The following is a 24,149-nucleotide window of genomic DNA, read 5'->3' on the forward strand; positions in this document are numbered from 1 at the left end:
ACATCAATGAAATCAGAATCAACCAACAAAATGCGAAATTTGCTTTGATAACAATAAACCACAAAGAAACAAAAAGCAAGCGCTACACGTTCAACAACAGGCGAATGTGCACCGAAATAAGTGAACCATATAGTGTACAATGCAACACGCATGCGCACCCGATCTCTCTCTCTCTCTCTCTCTCTCTCTCTCTCTCTCTCTCTCTCTCTCTCTCTCTCTCCCTCTCTCTCTTTCTCTTCTCCTGTGCTTGGAAAATGTGTACATAAACTGGAAATAAAGGCGCTTGTTTGCCATGCCTCGCGTTGGTCTCTCCTGATTCCAAGCAGTGTCTGTGGTAGCAGCAACACCAGAGCTGTCCTATTCCATAGTGTCATACCTGAGGGTAACCTTCCAGTACTGAAAAAAATAACAGCAACTGGAAAACGAAATTAATCTGAAGGTCACGGACCCTCGATGGTACACATTCTCACGCAATTTTCTGAAAAACACAATGTACACGTGCACTGTGTACGCATGCAATAACACATTCTTCTGAGAACCTACCAAACCTCTGCGAATTAGGAAAAACGACACTGCAAAGATCCAAATAGGTGCTGTAGATGCCAACAACCCTGACCATGCTTCTTGCATGCATTCTGAAATGTGAGAACATGTGTGGGTGAGAATATAAACTCGAATTCAAATGTCCACAAGCAAAAACGTGAAGCACAATGGTCTACTACTGCAATCCTGTTTTACCATGGACCGGACCAATATGAGATTTGTGTGCGCTGAGAAACCAAACATATTTGGCCAAAATCCGAATCTAGTGAAAAATGGATGTGTCTGTAGAATCAATATTTTCTGAAATGTATCCAAGTTTGGGTAGGGCATTTCAGTTGGTTTTGGGAAAGAAGAAATAATGGGGAATGTGTGGTCTGATTTCGGGACTACTCGTGAAGGCATCGGGATAGGCAGGAGGTTGTTAGAGCAGATGAGGGAATAGGCTTCATTGTAAGAAGACACCTCATTACGAGTCTGGCGGTAACCGAGCCAGAAAAACCGGCAGGTTACCGCCAGACTTGTATTACCATTCCGACTTCGTGATTCCCAGAATTACTGGGGCATTACGACCCCGGTGACCCTGGAATTCCAGAGGCGGAATTGTGTAAGTCCCCATTCCCATGGAGTCCTACAGGACTCCATGGGGTTGGGGACAATGGAAACACCAGTTCCGTCTATGACAGAGCCGGTGTTTCCATTTCCATCTGCAGGCGGGTGGTGTTAAACCCGACAGGTCAGACCTGGAGGGAGTGACACCTCCTGCCTGCAGGACTCTTAATCAGCCGGTCCGGAAAAACAGTGGTGGCGGTTTTACCACCACCGTTCTTTCCGGACTGGCAGGGTCGTAATGAGGCCGACTATTAATAAGATTTTCCTGGGGAAGCAGTAGAAAATGAAAGTAGGATTTATGTGGTGGAGAGGTAGGACATTAAACTATGCTTTAGTTGAGGGAGAGGTAAACAAATCTAAAAGGTCATTGATGAAGAAACATTGAAATAGGATTTACTTGATAGAGCGGAAGAACATTGAACTCAAATTGGCTATATTTTGTGACTAATACTGGGTGAGCCGAGAATCCCAAGGACCACCTTGCATGGCATAAACACACTTGACATTCCTTGTCAGAGTGAGCAGAGGAACATCCTAGAATTGTTTGGAGGCAGGAGGAGATTACATTAGGGGCTGTAACTGAGTCTGACATCTTTTTGTGAGGAGAGAAAATATATGTTGCAGAGAAAACATCTTTGAATTCTTTGGAGCAGGAGCAAATTATATTTAGGATACTTACATGAGAAAAGGAGTAAGAGCTGAGGGTTTGCGGATGTGACAACAATAGTTCATTTCAACCTTTTTTGTCCATTAGTCAAACATTGCACAGTGAAAGAGTTACATCCATTTTGAGAGGATATCAGATTGCATCCTGTAGTGCTACTATGGATTCTGTACTGCAACATCAATTGGGGAGGTAATTAAAACAGTAGCCCTATATTTGCTCTCTGCATGGCGTGAGAGAAGTAGGGTACATGTATTTTGGAAAAAGCAATAATTGATTTGAGGTTGTGGCTGCCCTATCACAGAATGTGGTGCTGATCACATGGGGATTGTATGTTGTATTCTTTTCCCTGCCAAGACAATGTGATAATAGATTAATGTTGTCCTTAAATGTGGGTGTCTCGCCCTAGTCAGTCGACCGGATTCGGAAGCAACCCCGTACCTCCCCATCCTGAAGAAGGTGGCCAAATCAGACAAGTGCTACCGAAACCGGTCGACTGATAAGTGAGGATGTATATAATGATAGTAAAACACCCCCTCAGAAACTGAACATTCCCATTGATTGAAAGTGAACATGACTCTTCACCAAAGTATGTTTGTGTACCAGTAGGACACTTTCATGCAACCATGCGGAAGAAGTCCTTAACTTGAAACAGCAGTATCATTTTGTCACTGGTTGAGAGTTTTTTTAAACGAGTAGACTGCTTAGTAACTAATAAAACTGTATGAATATACCAGTCCTGTCATACTACTTTTCTATATTTTGCCTTTTAAGATTTTTATTGTGATCGTATTTTAGATATACACATGGTATTGACAAGTATCTAGATAGTGAAAGATTTCTCCCTCTACCCCTCACCTGGATTAGGTGGCTCACCACCGCTCTCTAGGACGAGACATCCACATTTAAGGACAGCTAGATTCTTTTTGTAGGGACAGATACCTAGGTGACAGGTGACTAAAATAAACCTATTTGTGTTTAAACATATTTAAACACAAGGGACCATACGATTCTGGTTCTATGCATGAGAAAGGTCAAACGGCATAGTGAAATTTTGGACCCTCTGCTCTTGGCCAATAATTGAAGCCTGAATAGTGGGTTACAGCAACAGTTGAGACCTAGCCCCTTGTTGTCCTAGCAGAACTTTTTATCAAAATGATTGTGGAGCAGAATGAAGTTTGAGCTCTATAAAGGAAAAAGGAGCTTTTTTTAGGTCCTGAAGAAAGTGTCAACACCAGCATTTGCCACTGAAACCGGTCAGCCAGAATCACCAGGGGATGCCCCAGTAACAAAGAGACACCACTTGTTTAAATATGTTTAAATATGTGTGCACCCGTAGGGTTCACATTCTTATGCACAAATATTTTTTAAGTATTGAGTTCACAGAAACAGGACATCAAAGGAATTGTGGTCCCTGTTTGAACTCTCACCACAAGGGCACATACACATGTAATCCCTTGCTGTACTTTATTGTAGTCTGAGAATAGGGTCAGCCTCTCTCTGTCCACTCACCCTAGATAGGCAGTTCACCACCGGCACATAGGGTTAGATTGTACTTTGAGGGCACAGTTAGTTGGCTGAAGGGTCAAATAGAGTTTATTCTGAAAAGATAATGAAAAGACAACAGTTGAACATACCCATACACGCTTTGTGTTAATGTAAAGGCAGCTTCACCTGGGTTGATAGTACCAAGAGCAGTGGTCACACCACCACCATGGCCACCAGTGCCATAAGAATTGTGTTCCCTAATGTCCAGGAAAGGCTTTTCAGCATTTGCGGAAATTATAAACATTGCGAAACACAGAATGGGCCACATTATGACCCTGCCGGTCTGGAATGAATGTGCTGGTAGTTCTGCAGAGTACAATTTTGCTGATGTGGTGGCCTGATTTATCTCCAGCCAAGAGCTGGGGGTAAGTCAGGCACCCCGCTGGCAGAAAACTGCTGGTATTACCAGTACCGGTAATACCAGCAATCCCCCCATGATTCCATGGAATGGGAATTAGCCTACAGTTGCTGGTACCTGGAATCTGCCAGTAATTCCGGCAGACCAGGCTCCGGTAATAGTATTACCGTTTGGTGGTTTCTCGCCGGATTTACTGTCAGGATATCACCAAACCTGTAATGAGGGCCAATGACTCAAACTATTTCACTGAGGCGCATCACTGAAGTTCTGGTGACAATCCCGCAGTTTTAAACGCTGTCTGCCTTGCGGCATTTGTTTAAGCAAACGATTGGAATACGTTTTTCACAAAGAAATACATAACAAAAAAAGGAAAGGTAGGCAAAGAATCGTCAAGGAAAGGATTCTAATAACCAGAGAGGGAAATGGGATGAAAAGATAAAAGATCAATGCACTTTGGTAATCTTTCCACAATGAGTCATCTCTAGTAGAATGCGAGGGAATCGGTATATTATGAATGTTATCTATTTTGTTTGCATAGCTCTTAGATGACAGAAGTAATACAACGTTACTTCTATGTTCATCCTAAAAGTGTACTTTATATTTAATGTATTTTTAGTGAGATAAGTAACCTTAAACTGCTCCCAAGCCCTGAGGGGCATCCAGTGAATCCTCTTAAGTGTAGTAGAAGTTAACCTATCAAACTGTCAGAGTCTAGCAACCCCCCTGGCTTCAGCTTAAAGGCAGACGATGGGGGAGGGAAGACCAGCAGTCCTCCGTGTTAGTACAGGAGATACTTACAAACTGAACAGGAAGCAGAAAGTTGGCACTGGGATTTGATAAACAAAGAGATATATTCTGGAATGCAGGGCACACGACTCCCTCAGAAACCGGCTCCCACCTGCATGGAAGTTTAGAGTACTCCCATCGCGTTCTTTTTTCCTGCCTGTTTTATTATTGTGTCTCTTGAATTGTAAGACTGACGCTTCTAAAAGAAAAGCAGCAGCTCGGAAGCCTGTGGGCAGAAGTTATGGGCATGTCGTCATACAGGGGCCACTAAATAGATAATTGCCCCATTCCTGTACCCATAGAGAAATGCGCGAAATGGCAGATACCTACTTATTACCGATGATAATGCACAAGAGATTAATGCATTTGCTAATGGTTTTTTAAATCTGCGACTAAAACAGACTTCTGCAGAGCATAACAATCAAGCGTCTATATGGAACACACGGTGGGGAAATACCGTGGATGACTCACAGGTACAACAGATGTTGATGTTAATTATTAGGATTTCAGTTGAGAAATGTACATTAGAAAATGCTGGCATGTGGCTATCTTTATCTCTGTTTTATGATTTAGCCCAGTAAATCTAAATATTAATTAGATTAAATGCAAACACGTCTTTGTACCCTGGTATATTGGGTAATTTTATGTTTTATATCTTGCAATAAATGAACCCCTGGGCATAGAGAACCATGGTCATACAAGTATAGAGTGTGCAAGAGATTTTAAACACAATCCATCGCTCAAGGCCGATTCCTGCATCAACTTCAACACCAACCGAAGGGGCAAAATATTTGGAGCCATTTTGTCTGTGTTCTGTTCCATTTATTTTTGTAAATCCCTTAGAGAATTTCTCAGTCTCTCATTTGTCCATTTGAAAAGTTCATGGGTGAGAAAAATTGTGTTTTTTAGGGTTTCATCACAACATCAGGGATTACGCTTGGGGAGTCGATCTTTCTCGGCTCCTTCCCTGTAGAATGCTCTCGCCGGGACCCTACGGGTCTGTCTACGTTCAGTTCCGCGAAGGGCTAAACATGGATTTAATCTAATGGCTCCCTCTTGTTGCCGGCTGGTCTTTCTCTGCTCTTAATGCCTCGATTCCCTTGGGCCTTTGATTTGCGCTTTATAAATACTGTATACATACATACATACATACAAACATACATACATACATACATACATAGGCCACTACTGCGCCTTCAAAGCGGTATCATTTATAGAAAAGGAAGATGCCGGTTTTAAAAGGCAAAGTTTGCATCTGACTTCCTTCCACCTCTTACAATTTTGCTGGACCATTTTACTCAATTTCAAAGTCTTTCTTTCGAGAGCGTTTGCCCTCTCGCAAGCCAATTGCATCCAACTCTTTCATGAACTCTGTCGTCATCCAGCTGTTCATGACAGTGCAATGTGCTCCTGATTGGGCATCTGTACCATGGCTTTTCTCCAGCACCCGGCCTTTCCTTCTAGTCGTTGGCGAGTGGATATTGCAAAGTTGTCTGTGGCTGGAGGTGGTGTTGTGGCAAGTGTGTGCATCCCCCAAGAAGCATTGTGTTAGCTTATTCTTCGTTGGATGTTGCACATCTCTGTATCTCACCTCCAGCTGGGGCTTTTGCTCACCTTCACCCCCAGCTCAGTCCCCCCCAAAGATTCACTTGCGGCAGAGCACAGCCAGTGTCACTCTAGGGCCCCCTTCTCCTCTTACCTTGGAAGCACGGCAGACATCATACCTTTGGAGCAATGAGACCTCATAGGACGAGTGCCCTTCATTTCATATGCATAAAGCTCTTTAAAGCAGAGGCAGAGGGGGTTCATTATTTTTGCAAGAGACAATAACAGCGTATTTGTGAATAAAGCCATCCTGACCACCAGCCAAGCTCTCTATGACGATTATACTCCAAGGGAGAGCCTGTGACAGATCTATTTTCTTCCACTTTAACCTTCTCCTTCCTGGGGCACTGCCTCAACCTGCACACTGGATCTCATTAGCTACATGGCACTGTTGAACACTTAGATTCCTGACCATTGATGAGCCATAGACAGTGCTCATGTCCTTAATCATTTTGCACAAAGTGACAAGCCCAGGTGATCTGAGGCTACAGTCGGCTGTGATTTGGCAGAGTGTAAAAACCTTGCAACATGGACCTAAAAGGGGGAAAAGGGGAAATCTTTGCTCATTTTTTAGGGATTATGAACATGGCAAATTAGGATTTCTGAAACACAAACTTTATTAAAATTCTTCACAGGGAGACCACTAGGGGGTGCGGACCAAAATGGCTGCATAGAGACAGGGCTCCGCAGCACAGTCTCCATGGAGGGATATTGACTTCCCCGAGGCTGCAAGAGAAGTACCCTTTGACCTTTTTCTGGGCAGCGGAGATCAGTGGCACACACCTTGAGCTAAGTGGAGTTGTGGAACGTGTCCCCCAACAGCAGTGGAGGCAGGCCAGGCCAAGTGGATCTAGCAGTGCGGGGGGATTACCGGATTTGTGGGAGCAGTGCCCCGTGAGGAGACCCAGCAAGTAGAGCACCGCAGAGCTGCGTGGGATGCAGGGACAACTGGTGCACTGTTAGCAACGGTGACAGTGCTTCCAAGCCCCATGAGGTGAGGAGGAGCCCCGGGCCGGAGAGGGGAAATTCATCCGCCGACCGGGCCCCAACCACTGTAGTGGTAGTGCAGAGGCATAGTCTTCCTCAGAGAGAACAGCCAGGAGGTGGAACCAGGTGGAAGCTGGTCGTGGCCCACCCCCCCCCAGATCGGATGTCACCCGGGTGGTGTTGCAGCCCAACTGACAAGACTACCTAAGAAGGGGGACTGGTTCTCCTCACCGTCCGACCACAGATCCAGTGGCACAGTATTATAAGACAGATAGGCAGCACAGCGCAGGCCCAGGGTGCATGACGTCGGAGCGCTGGAGGTGGGGGTCGGACTCCGGAGCATGGGGGAGCCGCCCATCCCCTCGACAGAGTGGTTGGTGCAGCACAGCCCACGCATTGGACCCAAAGCTTAGTGTTCCCCTAAGAACAAAGGGGCAAAGAGGCACAAGGGACTCCCCCCAATGAGGAGACTAGGTGGGGCCAGCAGGAGAGGCTATCACCGGCGAGACCCAGGCTCCTTGTGCCAGGATATACTTTGGGGAAGGAGGAGGCTACACAGGGCCTAGGCCAACAAGGCACATCAGGGAATGGCATTGTAACGGACTCAAGACAGCCCCATTACACTCAGACACACTGGAGAGACCGCAGGCCTGGCCCCAAAGCAGAGGGGCCCCGGGTTGGGGATAGTGTCCCTACAGCATTTCAGACAGTCACACCTGGTGACACCTTGAGTGCGATGGACACTATGGCGGAAGGCAGGGGCACACCGGCCCTGACCAGAGACGATTTAAAACACATTTTCCAGGAAATCAAGGCTATTCAAACGGACATTCAAGCATCGATATGTGACCTCAAGGGACGGGTTGACAAATTGGAGGACAAAATGGAAGGAATGGAAAATAATCATCTGCAGGTCGACCTTCTTGACATGAAGAATGAAGCACGGCTAACAGACCTAGAGTCCCGTGAAGAGGACAAGCTGTTGAAACTGGATGACCTCGAAAACAGGGAGCATTGCAATATGGGAGGAAGGTGCAAGGTCTGATCAACTCCCTCTTCATTGCAAATGGGGGAAGGACATCCAGCTTGAGAGGGCCCACAGAGGTGGCGGTGGAGGTGGTAGGGGTCAAAGGTCGATAGATGTCTGCTTCCTGAGATACAGATTGTGTGCTTCCCTACCTCCTGTTAAAAGGAGTTTTTACCACAGAGAAATGGAAGGAAAGGATCCAAAGAGACCTCACCTCTGTGGAGAAGGTTCTTGATGGACGTACAGATATGAAGGGTGTTATCTCGCTACTCTAGAGAGCCTTGCTGGAAACATCAGGGAGCACAATGGAGGGACTCCAGCAGAGGTGGGAACGGGATCTGGGCCTGGCCTTCAATGACTACCTTTGGCAGCGCATGTGTAGGAGGGCCTTCAAAACATAGACATCCTGTCAGTTCAAACTCTATGGCATGAAGCTACTGCACCTGTGGCAATATAACCTGGCGTGGCTGTCTAAGATGTTGTTCCCTACAGTGAATCCTCCATGCTGGCATGGCTGCGGGGACAGAGCCGATTACTGGCACATGTGGTGGAATTGCCCAAAGGTCCAGGTGTATTGGGCGGAGGTCCTGGGGTGGATCAAAGATGTGGGAGGGAATGGATGATGGAACCTATGTTACAACTTTTTGGTTTGGATAAACAAGACAGACAATGGCACATTCTGCCCTCCATGGTTCATTTCCTTTTACTGGCGGCAAGAGCGTGCCATGCAAGATATTGGAAGAGAAGGGGACTCCCGAGTTTAAAGGAATGGTCGGACATGGCAAGGCACATCTATCTCATGGAAAAGATCACAGCAGCAATCCATGGAGAAAGCGCAGATGTAGAGGGTGAATGGCAGCAATTCTGTAAAAGTTTTGGGTAAGGATAAGGGATTATGTGTACATCTATAACATTTCTGCTCGGTCCCGGCAGAGACAGGAGCAGTCACAGGACATACATTGAGTTCTAGTAGAGTTTGCTCGACCACTATGCATTTGAGTTGTTTGTTTTGACCCCAAAATTTCACATGTAAATTGAGGTGTTTGTTGGACGATTGGTGGGAGGGAATGGGAGGGGAGTTATAAGAACAAATGAAAGATTCAGTGTTGGAAGTATTTACAGAGGGCATGTGCCTTCCAGTTGGCTTGTACCTTTCAATGCCATCTTGAAATCAATAACATTTAATTTACACAAAAAGAAAAGTCTTTACAGGTGTGCAAAATCCCCAGATTGCCATTTCCCTTACCTGTGAGTATGTTTTGGAGCACACTCACTTCTGCTTCACAATAATTTTCTCCACTTTGGCTGACTGGCTAAGGGCTCAGTGCTAATCTTTGGGCAGAGTGGTGTTCATATTGTTGGATTACAATCTGGACGTTTCCCTCCCTCCTCCTCAGTCCTCTGAGGTGGCCTTACTGTGGCATAAGGTTTTTTACAACTAACAAAGTGTGTAATAGCTTTACGGCTGCTACATTGTCACTGCAAGTTGAAGAACAGACATTGGCACTTTTCTATGGACCTACCCTATTTGTCACACATCTACCTTTGAATTTTGCACAGTCCAATTAACACAGCCTGCATAGGGAGCGCAGGCTAGATTTTTAGGGTCTCATCACGAGGTGGGTGGTGCAGTAAAAATGCACCGCACTGCCCAATTACAAGTTTGGTGGGAAAGTTGTTGGAGTCACCTCAAGCTCTGAGCTGGAGGTAAATACACTGACTTTCTGCCCATTTTCAGCACAATTACCCCAGTGCGATTATTGCCATAGTAATTGTACCACAAATGCCTAATTGAGTCCTATGGAGTCCAAACAAGTGGGGATTTACTCTGCCACTTGTAATCTGGTGGTAATACTGCCGGGCCAAGTGGCGGTAACAAGATGATTTCTCACTGAAGATGGCTATGCATTACTATACTTTGATAACCTAGTAAGGCTCCACAGACTGACTCAACGTGAACTAGAATTAAAGTCTAGCATGACATTACATGACAGGAACCTTTTTGACATCAAGGTATCAGGCTTTTTTCAATTTTACCATACTAATTGACCACTCTGCTCAATCCATTACCTACTTTTAGCAACACCATTCACCAACTGAGGAAACCTTTTTATGCTTCCGTACAATTTAGTCCCCACTTGAGTTTTGTTCGTCTAGGAGGGATTGGAATGGGTACTTTTTAAATATTATTTAATTATTTGACAAATAGTGCTCTGCCGCAAAAGAGTCCTTATTTTGGTAGATTGTGGACCTAAAATAGCAGAAACAGCTATTTCGGGCAAGAAAAGAGCAGTGCGTTCAAGCATCGCCCTCAATTACAGTGCTTCTCCTCTTCTGCCTTCTCTTCCAGTTTCCTCTTTTCAGTTTAAATTTGCCCAGTATTTTCTAACCTCTCTCCTCTCTCCCACCTACCTGACCTTGATCTTTCACCTCCCTCACTTCTTCCAGATGGTAAGTCACGAAAAGTGGAAATCTGTTTGCATTGTGCACACTTTAGGTTACCATCATGCAGCTCCTCAGTAGCGTGATTGCTTGTCTTCTGTAAAGTGCACACTCTTGACAGGCCCTCATTACGAGTGTGGCAGTACAAGGATACCGGAAAGCTTACTGGCACCCTTGTTTCCGGGCCGCCCCACTACAAGTCTGCCAGCAGGGGCTGTTGCGCCCGGCAGGTTTGACCCTGCTGGGCGCTACGGCACCTGCAGGCAGAGTTGTCAGGGAAACATTGCCACTGTTAGCAACCGTGACGGTGCTTCCTAATCCCTTTTCCCATGGAGTCCTATTGGACTCCACGGGAATGGGACTTGTAATGCCCCGGTGGCACCGGGAATTCAAGCGTCAGAAACAGTGTTTTGGGATCGACGGCAACTGGCTGGTGGCACAAGCGGGTTATTGCCGACCTCGTAATGATGCAATGCGTAACCGGAACCCCGGGGTGTTGCTAGGTCTGGAAAAGTCCCGGGGCTACGCTGATGTCGGAAGTGTCGGGACTAGGGGCTAGCTAGCCCTTTGGTTGTAGCTCCTGAGATTCTATCCGGGGTTACAACCAAAAGACCAGGGGCTATAGCCCCCTTACACCCTCCCACAGCAACGCCTCTGCCGGAACCTATAATTACATTCACTGTCGATCTTTCCTGCAAGGTGTACACTAAATTCTCTTACGGGAGTCCTAGGAATTACTTTACTTATTACTCTCTGCAATTATATTTTATCTGCAAAAAGAATACCTCTAAGAGTGACAGTGTTTCACTTAGCAATAATACCCCTGAAAGTGTGTCTCAGCAACACCTTTGGCAAGTTACATTTTTTGAAGAGGATGCCTTAAAACACCCAATCTAAAAATGTGTAACTTATTCCAAGAATTAATAAAACAAACAACACGCATGCTTACAATTCTGGAAGTAATCGACTTCCATGAAAAATGGAAGTCAATTGAGAGGTAAAATAGTCGGAGCGAATGTTCTGTGGCAAGTTTGTGATGCCTGAGAAGCAACAAAAAAACACATAGAAGGTGTTGTATTAATGAAAGTTAATTTACCATCAGCGTCTTTAAATATATTTCTGAGGCTATGCAACTGGAAGCTATATTTTAAAGACACTGCAATCCATTGAAGACTTTGACCTTGTGGATCTTATTTTTGGGAAGTTTTGTGACTTTTTCTGGACTAGAAACCGAAGAAATTGCCTTGGAGCTGAATTGAGCAGCCATACGAGCCATGCTGGAGCCACTGAACGTATATTCGAGGGCTCCTGACATACTGCCGTGTTTACTCCAGAGATTCCGAGTAAGCCTCTAAATTGCTCTCCCCAATTACAGGCTCCTCATTTGTAAATTGTAAAGGCCTAAGAGCTCGTTCCTGGTAAGTTATCGTGCAGTAATGGGGCAATGGCTTTCATTTTCTCTCCTGCTTTTGTTCCACGTGGTGATTCATCTAATTAAGAAAGCTGTCTATGCATGTGTGCATGTTTGGGAGGGCTGGCCTCCCGGCTGGCGCGGCACACACACACTCATTCATTCATGTAATGTTATGCATTGATTTTCATCACAGCAGTACATTAGTAAAGCGGTTATGGAATAGAAAATGCATTACGTTTGACTTGCGAATACTTCTTTCTTTGTGTGCGCTCATTAACGACAGTGGTTGCTTGCATCTCATTGCACTGAAATAAACATGTCTCTATAGGGTTATGGGCAGACAGTCAAACCCGAAAAATGTGCTTTCTACAAAGATTATTCATTATATGGACGGCAGCTCAACATTGTTATCACCTACTCTAGGGAATGCAGGGGTCCTCCCATTGCAGCGTGGACTCCCAGGTTGCGAGGTTGCCTTGGAGCCTGTTTGGCAGCTGTGGACCTAACTGATACCTTTTTTTAATACTTTTGCCCCCATCTTTTGCCTGGGATCAGCGGATCATAAACTCTCTTTACTCCTATTATAGAATATGAGGTCACAGCTTATGTAAAGCATGAAAGCACCAAGATGATTGGGTAGGAATCAAAAGATTCTGGGCCTCATCACGAGTTGGGCGGTATCCCGCCAGGATACCGCCTGTGCTAATGGCGCTACCGCCACCCAGCCTGGCGCTATTAGCACCAGATGACAGGTTTGGCGTAACGGTCCTTCCCCATTCCCCATTGGGCCTATTCGATATTCCCCATGGGGAATTTTCGGCACGATTACTGTCGGTGGTATTACTGTGTGGTAATAGTGCCAAAAATCAGCCAATTCCTGGCAGATTTCCCCCCAGCTCAGAGCTGGGGGTAAATACTGCCAAACCCGTGAATTGGCAGACCCTTAACTGCAGCGGTAATAGGGTTACCGCCACATTTAAGGGTTACTGCCCAACTCATGATGACCCCGTCTGTGCGGACATATTCACACTTTGCACAATGAAAGTGTGGCTTTTATAAAGGAACCCGTGCATAATGAGGCAGTCTTCTCTATTTGGCAGAGCCAATCCTCCAATGAATATAAAGGAGTCAGGGGAAAGACCACCTCGGCTTATTCATAATCTCATTAGCCTGACAGAAGATGGTGGGAGGCATGGTGAGGAAGCATCTTGAATTTGTATTCAGTCAAGGACATGGGATTTGAACAAGAAACCATAACAAAGTAACATGCAATTGTACGGGCCTTCCCGCAAGAGTGCACCTTATAGTAGAAAATGGGAAATAGACAATGGGCCTCATTACAATCTCGGCGGTAGCCATGCCGCTATTTGCGTCATGGCTGCCGCCGAAATCGCGTCCGGGTCCGGGTTCCCAGAATGAGGAATTACCGGGCCATTCCGAGTTCGGGGGGCCCGGTAATTCCTCCTTCTAGGAACCCGGGCCTTGACCTTCCCCATTCCCATTTCAGCCCCCATAGGGCTTAATGGGAATTGGAGAGGGCGCAAACAACGGGCCGATTACGAGCTGCCAGTTGTATGCTCCCTCCTCCCCTCGCGAGACCCCTTCTGCACGTCTGGTTAAACTGGTTAAACCAGACGTGCAGACCGGGTTCCGCAAGGGGACCTCGTAATCAGGCGGTACAGGGTTTACGGCACCGACACCTTTACCGGCGGCGTTAAGCCCGTACGGCCTGGGTTATAATGAGGACCAATGACCCAAATGGTGTAACTGGTGAGGTAGTACTTACCATAGGGACACTATAAGCAAACAGGGGTCCAGGGTGTAAATATATGCAGATGTCAAAATATATACATTAGCAGGAGTGGAGGGGCTGGATGGGGCACCACCTCAGAGTTATTCTTCCTTTTACTTGCTTTCCCCCAGAAGCTCACTGTCTCCGGAACTCGGGTCCTATCTAGGCTGGACTATTGCAATAGCCTCTTTCTAAATCTTCCTGCCTCTACCCTTTGACCTTTACAATTTATCCAGACTTGTCCTTGGCCTCAAGACAAGGGAATGTATTTCTCCAGCTCTGAAATCTCTTCACTGGGTGATAGTGGCTTCAAGGATCAACTTCAAGACCCTCTGCATTGTCCACAAGTCTTTCTGGGGTCTGGGACCGCTCTTCCTCCAACTTTCTCTTCCAAAACATCTTCCTTCTCGAGCCCTCTGCTCATCCAGCTCCAACTCTCTGAGGGTCAGGCACTTCTCTGAGCAGAGAGTTGGGGGCTGATCTATCTCCTTGGCTGGGGCCTCCCTCTGGAATAGCCTCTCTGCCTCTTTCAAACTTGAGCAGAACCATCTATGTGTCATGACCCATAGAACTTGCCCCTTCTGGACTTCCTGGTCCTTATCGCGACAGGGCTTGTATTCCTTGTTACTCCCAACATGGCCGTGCCAAGTGACTTGCCTTGCACCAGCCTTCACGTCGCACCCTGCACGTACTATAAATTGGCCACGGCCCGCGGCCCAGCGCGTCTCAACGCTATCATTAGGTAGTGACTTGACGTGTGTGTGCTGTTCGGCGAATCCACTATTCCTAGTTTCCTGGTTGCTTCTTCCTTCCTTTCACCCCTTCCCTCTAATTCTGCTCCCGGAATCCTCATCCCTAGCGACCGCTACCTTTTTCCTGGACATCCTGGAACTGCGACCTTCCTGGAACTCTGAACGCGCTCTGCAGCCGGACGAGACTCGAGCGAGCCTATACAAGACCCGATCCGTCCACAAGAGGAATCCTCCCGCGGAACAGAGCAAGAAGCGATCCCAGGTGAAACGGGGGGAGATTTACGACAGTTTGAGATGCCAAACGACCGACACTGATACTGCTATGGAGAAAGCAGTCCAGGACCTTATGCGTGGCATGCAAGAACTCATAACTGAAGTACAGAACTTAAAAGCTGAGAATGCTGCGTTAAAACAGCTTGTTTTGTCTGGCGACCCCGCTAACAAGGACAGCGTGTTACTGGGGGGTGGAGTGGTAGACAAATATGATGGCTTGGCAAAATCCTTACGTGGATTCCTGGTTTCCTGCTTGGTGCATTTTACTTTTAAGCCCTATTATTTTTCAACTTCCAGGGCGAAGGTGGGCTTCATAATCTCGCATCTCACAGGGAATGCGTTGACCTGGGCCACTCCCTTAGTCAACTCAGGAGATGCCCTCCTGGATGATTATGATGGATTCATTCAGGCACTCAAGACTATGTTCGACCGCCCAGAACAGGTTTTTAGTGCTCAGGAACGGTTACTTGACTTCCGACAGGGATCTCAGGATACGCTAACGTACGTTACTAGATTCAAACAACTGGCCAAGGAAGCAGATTGGTCCTCAGAAGCAAGTTTCACTCTATTTTGCAGTGGTCTAAACGAGGATATTAAGGACGAATTAGCCAGGGTGGCTCGTCCTAGCTCATTCCAGGATCTTATGGATCTAGCAATGCAAATAGACATCCGAATCCAGGAAAGAAAGGCTGAAAGAAGAAAGACCAAGATACCCTTTCAAAAGAATTCCCTTGAGACTTCTGTAAAGACCGATCCTGCCCCAACCCCTGACATAGATCCAGAACCCATGCAAATAGAAGCCTTCCGTGGGCCTATTTCCACACAAGAAAGGATGAGAAGGATCCACACAGGCCTGTGCATCTATTGTGCCTCGGATAAACACCTTGTTAGAGAATGCCCTCTAGCCCCTCCTCGGCGTTCGGGAAACGCCAGCTCCCGATCCTAGATGGAGTGAGGTGTCGGGAGACAGATGTTTGTTCCACATCAATTCCATCCTTGAGCTCTCCAGGACAAAACAATTTGGTGATACTACAGGCCTTCCTGTCGCCCTCCAAGAACAAGACCTATCCCATTCTGGCCTTGGTTGACTGCGGAGCTATGGGAATTTTCATTGATCAAGACTGGGTTGTTAGTCATATTTTCTACGAGACGCGAAACACCATGCAGCCAGTGGAAGCAATTGATGGAGGACCCCTCTCTTCAGGACCCATAAGCCTGCAGACTAAAGAGATCCAACTTTCCATAAACCATCATCAAGAGCGGATTACATTCGACATCATTAAGTCAGCTCATTACCCCATGGTTTTGGGTATGCCCTGGTTACAAAAGCACAATCCGTATATCAATTGGACAGCAGGATCATTATTCCTGGGCTCAGAGGTCTGTATGTCCCACTGTCTATCCCTGGATCCCTCCTCAACACCTCCTAAAGAACCATCAAGAGACCTAAAAACACCACTCATGGTTTCCAATATCATACAAGTTCCAGAGGCCTATCAGGGATATGCTGATGTATTTTCTACTGCCATAGTCCAAGCCTTACCCCCTCACAAGCCCGAAGACTGTGCCATAGATACAGATCCCTCAGAAGTAATTCCCTTCTGCAGAATGTTCATTCTTTCCGAACCTGAGAAAAAGGCCCTTCGGGAATACCTAGACACCAATCTTGAAAACGGCACCATAAGACCCTCCAAATCTCCAGCGGGTGCTTCATTGTTCGTCGTTCCCAAGAAGAATACCAAGGAACTCAGACCTTGCCTCGACTATTGAGGCTTAAATCAATGCACCCTCAAAGATCAGTACCCACTGCCCCTGATCTCGGATATCCTGGAAGCTGTGAGAGGCGCCGTAATATTCACGAATTTGGATCTCCGGGGTGCCTACCACTTAATCCGTGTCCGGGAAGGAGACGAATGGAAAACAGCCTTTAGAACACCCTTTGGTCACTATGAATATCTAGTTATGCCCTTTGGACTAGCTAATGCTCCCGCAGTTTTTCAGTGTTTTATGGATAGGCTGTTCTCTGACATGTTGTTCCTCTTCGTCATTGTCTATCTGGATGACATATTGATTTTTTCCAAGGATCCTCTAAAGCATGAAGAACATGTAAAGGCAGTACTACAACGACTTCGTGAACACAAACTTTTAGCCAAACCCGAAAAATGCTTGTTTCACGTTACTTCTGTTCACTACCTAGGATTCATCCTTAGCCCAGAAGGAATTGGTATTGACCCTTCAAAGGCCATACTGGCTTGGCCTGCTCCCACATCCTTCCTGGGGCTCGCCAACTTTTACCGGAAGTTTATTTCTACCTTTTCCGAGATCGTTCAGCCGATCGTTGCTCTCTTGAAGAAAGACACCCCCTTTATCTGGTCTACACCGCAAGATAAAGCATTCCAACGATTGAAGACAGAGTTCATGCAAGCCCCCATCCTGGCCCAACCCGACATAAATCGCCCATTCCTAGTGGAAACGGATGCCTCTAACTACGCCATAGGAGCGGTCTTGAAACAGGAACTTGAGGATAAACTGGAACACCTCATTGCTTACCTTTCACGAACCCTGACTCCCAGCGAGACACACTATTCCGTCCTGGAGAAGGAACTGTTGGCCATCCGCCAAGCCTTCACTGAATGGCGACACCTACTTCTGGGTGCTAAATATCCAGTTCAGGTCCGCACAGACCATTGGAATCCCCAAATTCTACAGTCGTTGGAGTGCAGGAACAGTCGCCAGGCGCATTAGGCCTACTTCTTTGCCCAGTACCAATTCCAAATCACTCATGTTCCCGGATGACAAAACATGATTGCTGACGCCTTATCTCGACGTCCTGACTATGTAGCCACTGAAGACAAGGTCTATCCTAAGATGTTTCCCCACACTATCTTTGTAGCTCAAGCAGTTAACCTCCTGGAAGAAATCTGAGTGCAAAAACAGTCCTCTGACCTCTGGAAGGATATTTCAAGGAAGAATCCATGGAATCTAAGAGTTAAGGAAGGATATTTATTCAAGGACAATGCACTGGTCATTCCTACGCAGAAATTACAACAAAGGATAATAAACCTCTGCCATGATACCCTTCACTCCGGTCATCGTGGTATAACTAACACCCTCCGTTTTATACAAAGGCAGTTTTGGTGGCCTGGAATGAAGACCGACGTACAACAGTACATCAAGGCTTGTGCTATCTGCGGTCAAAACAAACATGATAACAAGAGACCAGCGGGTCTTCTACTGCAACCATCGCTGCCAACAAGACCATGGGAAATTATTACTACAGACTTCATTGTGGAATTACCACCTTCCCGAGGATACACGACCATCATGGTAACCACAGACTTGTTCACTCATATGGCTCATTTTACACCTTTGTATAAACTACCATCCTCCTCAGAACTTGCTGGAATCTTCCTGGAACACATTTTCCGTCTTCATGGACTTCCTTCCAAGATCATGTCGGACTGAGGACCTCAATACGTCTCACAATTCTGGAAACATCTGTGTCGTATTCTAGGGATCCAATGCGCTCTCTCATCAGGTTATCACCCACAAACCAACAGAGCCACGGAACGTGTAAATCAAACTCTGGAGCAATATCTTTGTTGTTTTGCCACCAAGGTTCAGGATGACTGGTCTCTCCTCATACCCCTGGCCGAGTTTGTCTACAACAATTCCGATCACTCAGCACTCAAGGTCAGACCTTTCTGTTGCAGTCAAGGTTTTCACCCATCCGTTTTACCTTCTGTTCTTCCACATCCCACTCCAGTACCTACTCTCGACTCATGGATTCAGACTCTCATCAACATACAAAAGGAAGCCAAGGAACAATTGAAGGAGGCCCAGACACGCACTAAGCGTTATGCGGACTCCAAAAGAAGACCAGCGCCTTCTTATTCTGTTGGTGATCAAGTCTGGTTGTCCTCGAAACTATTACCGCAACATCCACGGCCAAACAAATTAGCCCCTCGGTACTATGGACCATTTTCCATAAAGGAAATCATCAATCCTGTCTCATTCCGACTCAAGCTACCTGACTCCTGGAAGAAAATACACCCAGTCTTTCACACTTCCTTATTGAAACCCTACATCCAATCCACCCGAAAATCCTGCAGACCCAGTCCTGTTGTTGTGGACGATCAGCTGGAATACAAAGTGTCCAGAATATGCGATTCCAGGTATAAACGGGGTCGACTTCAATACCTGGTTGAATGGAAGGATATCCTCAGAGCGAGAGAACCTGGGAACCAGTTCCTAACTTAAATACCCCTCGATTGCTTAGAAGATTCCATCTCATACACCCGGGCAAACCTGGTGGAACAGGTCTTCAGAGGAGGCATGCTGTCATGACCCATAGAACTTGCCCCTTCTGGACTTCCTGGTCCTTATCGCGACAGGGCTTGTATTCCTTGTTACTCCCAACATGGCAGTGGCAAGTGACTTGCCTCGCACCAGCCTTCACGTTGCACACGGCATGTACTATAAATTGGCCACGCCCCCGCAGCTCCACGTGTCTCAACGCTATCATTAGGTAGTGACTTGATGTGTGTGTGCTGTTCAGCGAATCCACTATTCCTAGTTTCCTGGTTGCTTCTTCCTTCCTTTCACCCCTTCCCTCTAATTCTGCTCCCGGAATCCTCATCCCTAGCGACCACTACCTTTTTCCTGGACATCCTGGAACTGCGACCTTCCCGTAACTCTGAACGCGCTCTGCAGCCGGACGGGACTCGAGCGAGCCTATACAAGACCCGATCCGTCCACAAGAGGAATCCTCCCGCGGAACAGAGCAAGAAGTGCTCCCAGGTGAGACGGGGGAGATTTACGACACTAAGGTTCTGTAAGCAACTCAAGACCTTCCTTTTTGCTTCCGCTTTCTCTCTTCCTCTCCCCTGCTGATGCACCTGACTGCTCTGCGCACTGGTCACCTGGCCACCCTCTGAACTCGGGCCCAGGCTCCTGCATGTCCAGCACTTAAGGGTCTGTATCTGCAACCCTACAGTCCCTTCTCTCTGCACTTATGAGCCACCCGCTGGCTGCACTCTTGAGTTAATTGCACCTCCCCTTTCCCCTCTCCCCTGGCACTTCCACCCTTCCCTCTTGCTTGCACTTGCGCAATCTGAATGACACAAGATCTAGTAAGATTTTTATTTTGTCCTCCCTTGTTTCCCTCTCCTTGTCGTGCCTAGAAACACCTGTGTACAGGCGCGTTATAAATGCCACATCATATCATATCCTATCATGAGGTGTGTGGAGACTCGATGAGAGAGGATGAGATGGAGCTTTAGTGTCGAGTGGAACATACACATGTTTTTGGGGCTTTTCAATTCATAGGGTATGGAATTCCGGTGAGAGCCGAGAAGAGCAAAGGGGCAGAAATGAGAATGTGCACCAGGTGAGTGAGGGATGGAAACATTGAGATATGTGCTAGAATGGAAGGTGCAAGTTAAGGCATAGCTGGAGAAGAAGGCATCAAGGGTTGGGCTAGGTCATGAATACACATGAAAACCAGAAGAAGAAATGTACATAAGGACCACTTGTGCATAGAGATCCAGCCAGCGTGAAGGCGGTGGAGGGAGATGGTGTGGTTGAATGCCACCCTCGGGAGCATAAGTCCGTATCCTCCTTCTTGTTGACAGTTGTTATGCTTGACTTTGCTGCAAGCCCAGTCTTCCTCACCATTGTTTCCTCACTCTCTACATTCACTCTCGCAGAGTCACAGAGCCACAGTCGGGTTAACCTCTTTTATTGGGTATTTTTAAAGCACCTATACAGCAAATGGTGTATAACAAAGAATGGTCCTACTAGGCCGTGTGTCATTTGGATCGTGCAAGAGCAGTAACAAGAAAGGCAGGGGGTGTGGAGAGGGGAAGTGCCGGTGAGAGCAGAATGCGATAATGCAGGGTGGGAAGGGAAGTGAAGGTCGGAGTGGAAAGCGTGCAAGTGCAAGGGGGAGGCCAAGGAGAAGAACAGGAAGGCCCCTGGGCTTGGCGAGTGCTAAGGGGAGGACAGATGGACAAGGGCCAGGGAAATGCTGGAAATGAAGGTCCACATGTTAAGTGCGAGGACGGTCCTGCACTGGGCTCAGTAGGGGAAGGCCCCGCCAGGCTAGTACAAGGGGAGGGAGTCCGGTAGGGCAAGTTCAGGTATGGGGGGTGGGGTCAGGGAAGACCGAGGTGCAGGGGTACACTGGGTGAGCAGGGCATGGTGCCCCAGGAAGAGTCATAGGGAACCAGGCAGCCAATCAGAATGCGGCAGAGGGGGACATTAGCAGTGGAGGGGGAGCAGGAAGGATGAAGAGAAAAGGAGGGTCTTGAGAAGCTTCCAGAACTTAAGGAGAACTGGCTCAAGCCTGAGAGGGAAATGGAGGCAATTCCAGAGGGGGCTCCTGCAGAAGACAGATATCTACCCCCACTCTCTGCTTGGAATAGCGTCTGACCTGCAGAGAGTTAGAGCTAGAAGCCTTAAGGGCTCTAGCAGGGAGGATTTAGGGAGAGAGAGTTGGATGTAGCAGGATCACAGGCTCTAGAAAGTCTTGTGGATGAGTAAGTGGGTCTTGAATTTGATCCTCGCAACAATCGGGAGCCAGTGGAGACATTTGAGGGTTGGAGAAATGCAGTCCCTCGGCTTGAGGCCAAGGATAAGTCTTGCAGTCATGTTCTGGATTAGTTTAATGGGGTGAAGGGAGGATTTAGGAAGAAGCTGTTGCAGTAGTTCAGCCTAGAGAGGACCAGAGCTCTGGAGATGTTGAGTTTCTGGGGGTAGGTGAGGAAGGGGAGAATACCTCTAAGAAGGTGTAATTGAAAGTGGGACTTCTTGGCGAGGTCCACGATGTGAGGAGAGAAGGAGAGAGAGAAATCGAAGTTAACACCAAGGCTTTTTGACTCACAAGAGGCAAGGGGGGAGGGGACGAATGGAGGTCGCCAGAGAGTATTAGGGAAGGAGGGAGCTGGGGTCTCAATGATAAGGATCTCAGTTTTCCTGGCCGCACAGCATGACTGAATAGCAGTCAGATATTCAGGGATGAGGGAGGAGGAAGAGGAGGAAGAGGAGGAAGAGGAGGGAAGCTGGAAGGAGAGCTGCCTGTTGTACGCATAGCACTGGAAGTGAGAAGAGAGGCGGAGATCAAATGGGCCAGAAGGGCAAGGTATATGTTGAAGAGCCACAGTGAGAGGATAGAGCCTTGAGGAATGCAGCAAGTTCACAGTGTGATGGAGCAGAGAAAAGGGCCCAGTTGAACCTGGATGGTCAGTCAGAGAGGAATGAGGTCAACCAGTTCAGTGCCAGGTCTCTGATGCCAAGGGTATCATGGATCCAATTTATAAGGGTGGCATGGTTGACCATATCAAAGGCACAGGAAAGATCAAGAAGGATGAGAACGGAAGGAGAGTTGGAATCGAGATTTGAGACCAAGTCTTCACAGGTGTTCAGAAGAGCAGTTTCTGTGCCTCTGGCTGCTCTGAAGCCAGACTGATGTTCATAGAGACAACCAACAGACTTAGCTGGGAGATGACCAGCTTCTCCAAGAGTTTGCCCAGGAAGGTGATAATGGAGATAGGGCGGTAGTTAGCCGGGCAGTGGGGGTCAAAAGAAGATGTTTTGAGGAGAGGTTGCACAAGGTAGTGCTTGAGGTGTAGCGGGAAGGAGCCAGTGGCAAAGATGTGATTGCAGAAGTCAGCCAAGGCTGGAGCAAGGGTGGCAATGTTGTCCTTGATAGTTCTGGAGGAGCAGGGGAACACCTGTCCGGAGGAGACTTTCCTAGAGAGAACTTCTCTAGAGACCTCATCCGGTGCTATGGTCGAGAAAGAGGAGAGTGTTGTTAATGGCTCCAGAGATGTGGGCTTGGATATGGGACTTCTTCTTTGAGCAGACAGAGAGTCTGTATTGCCTTTGGAGCAGGCAGCAGGCCAGCCTGTCAGAGGATGTGCTCGAACCCTGCCACTTATTCTCAGCAATTCTGCATTTGCGTTTCAGAAAGGCTAGGTCAAAGTCATACCAAGTGTTGCACTGGTTCTATGTGAATGTTCCGCTTTTTGAAGACCGCACATAAAAAAGACCAATTTTTTTTGGCCAATTTTGTGCAGCCCTCAAAAAGCCAAAAAAGCACATGCCTTCAGTTTTTATTCCAATTTGGGAGGGTTCACTCCACCGCCCCAACCACCCTTTTCCACCTTGTTCCCCTGCTCCCTCACCACATACAGACAAAAACATGCCACCTGTTCCTTTCCCATTGCACCTCCCCCTTCACAAACATTACTTTTCACAGGCACACAGAAACAGACACACACACAGACACACACAGACACACACAGACACACACACACACAGTGACACACTCACCTGGCAATCCTGCAACTCCTCCTGTGGGTCTTACCGTGCCTGTCAGCCCCTGTGCGCGCACTCATGTGTGTTGCAGGGGCTGACAGATCGATTTAGAAAGGCCGCTCAAAGCTGTCTTTCTAAATCGGTCATTTTGTTTTTTCAAATCCTTTATTTCACTTAAAACAGTTGTGCTTGGAGGCAGGCTTCATGTGGATCCTCATGACAAGCGGAAGGATGTCCAGAGTGTTGGAGATGGAGAGGTGAAGGTTAGCAAGGGCTCTGTCAGGGTGACAGTCAGTGGCCGAAGTGGGAGGAGTAATGAAAGTGGCGTCAAAGGCAGCAACTGACACTCGCTTCATCGGTCAAATGACAGAGGAGACTGGCCGTGCATGCAGAGGCTTAGCCAGAGAACACAAGAGATCCATGTGTGAGGATAGGAGAGAATGGTGAGACCAGGAGAGAGGAGTACTCGGAGGGTTGGAGATGGAGATGTCTGCTGAGATGCGAGCATACATGGTTTGTCCGTTTGAGTGGCGTTGGACTAGAAGGAAGAATGGTGAGGGAAAGAGAGTCACAGAGGCTGCATCAGGAGAGTCAAGGTGAATATTGAAATGTGTGAGGAAGAGAAGCTTGGAAGTGGATTCCAAAACGAAGGGGAGACCAGATCAGGGGCCCTGTAGATGGTGGCAAGAGTCAGCGAGAGGATTGGAGAGACACCAAGCTTACAGACGAGGCATTCCAAGAAAGAGTAGGACTGAGTGGGTATAATTGTAGCAGGGAGCCATTCAGGGAAGATCCAGGCCACTCCTCTCCTTTATTCCTTCCCAATTTATAACTGCTGCTTCCCCTCTTTGCCCCTCCTCTTCTCCCAGTTTCTTTCCCAGCCTTGCAAGTGCCACCTTTCTTAAGGAAGTTATTTTCTGAAGGCCGCCCAGCAGGGTTAAAACATAACAGATGGGCGAGGAGTGTTGAGAGGTGGATTGCTAAATTAAGAGTTTTGCTAAGGGGAGAAAGAGTAGAGACGAGGGCAAAT

This window comes from Ambystoma mexicanum, chromosome 6q (genome assembly GCF_040938575.1).
Source record: "Ambystoma mexicanum isolate Mex_15411 chromosome 6q, UKY_AmexF1_1, whole genome shotgun sequence".
Lineage (NCBI taxonomy): Eukaryota > Metazoa > Chordata > Amphibia > Caudata > Ambystomatidae > Ambystoma > Ambystoma mexicanum.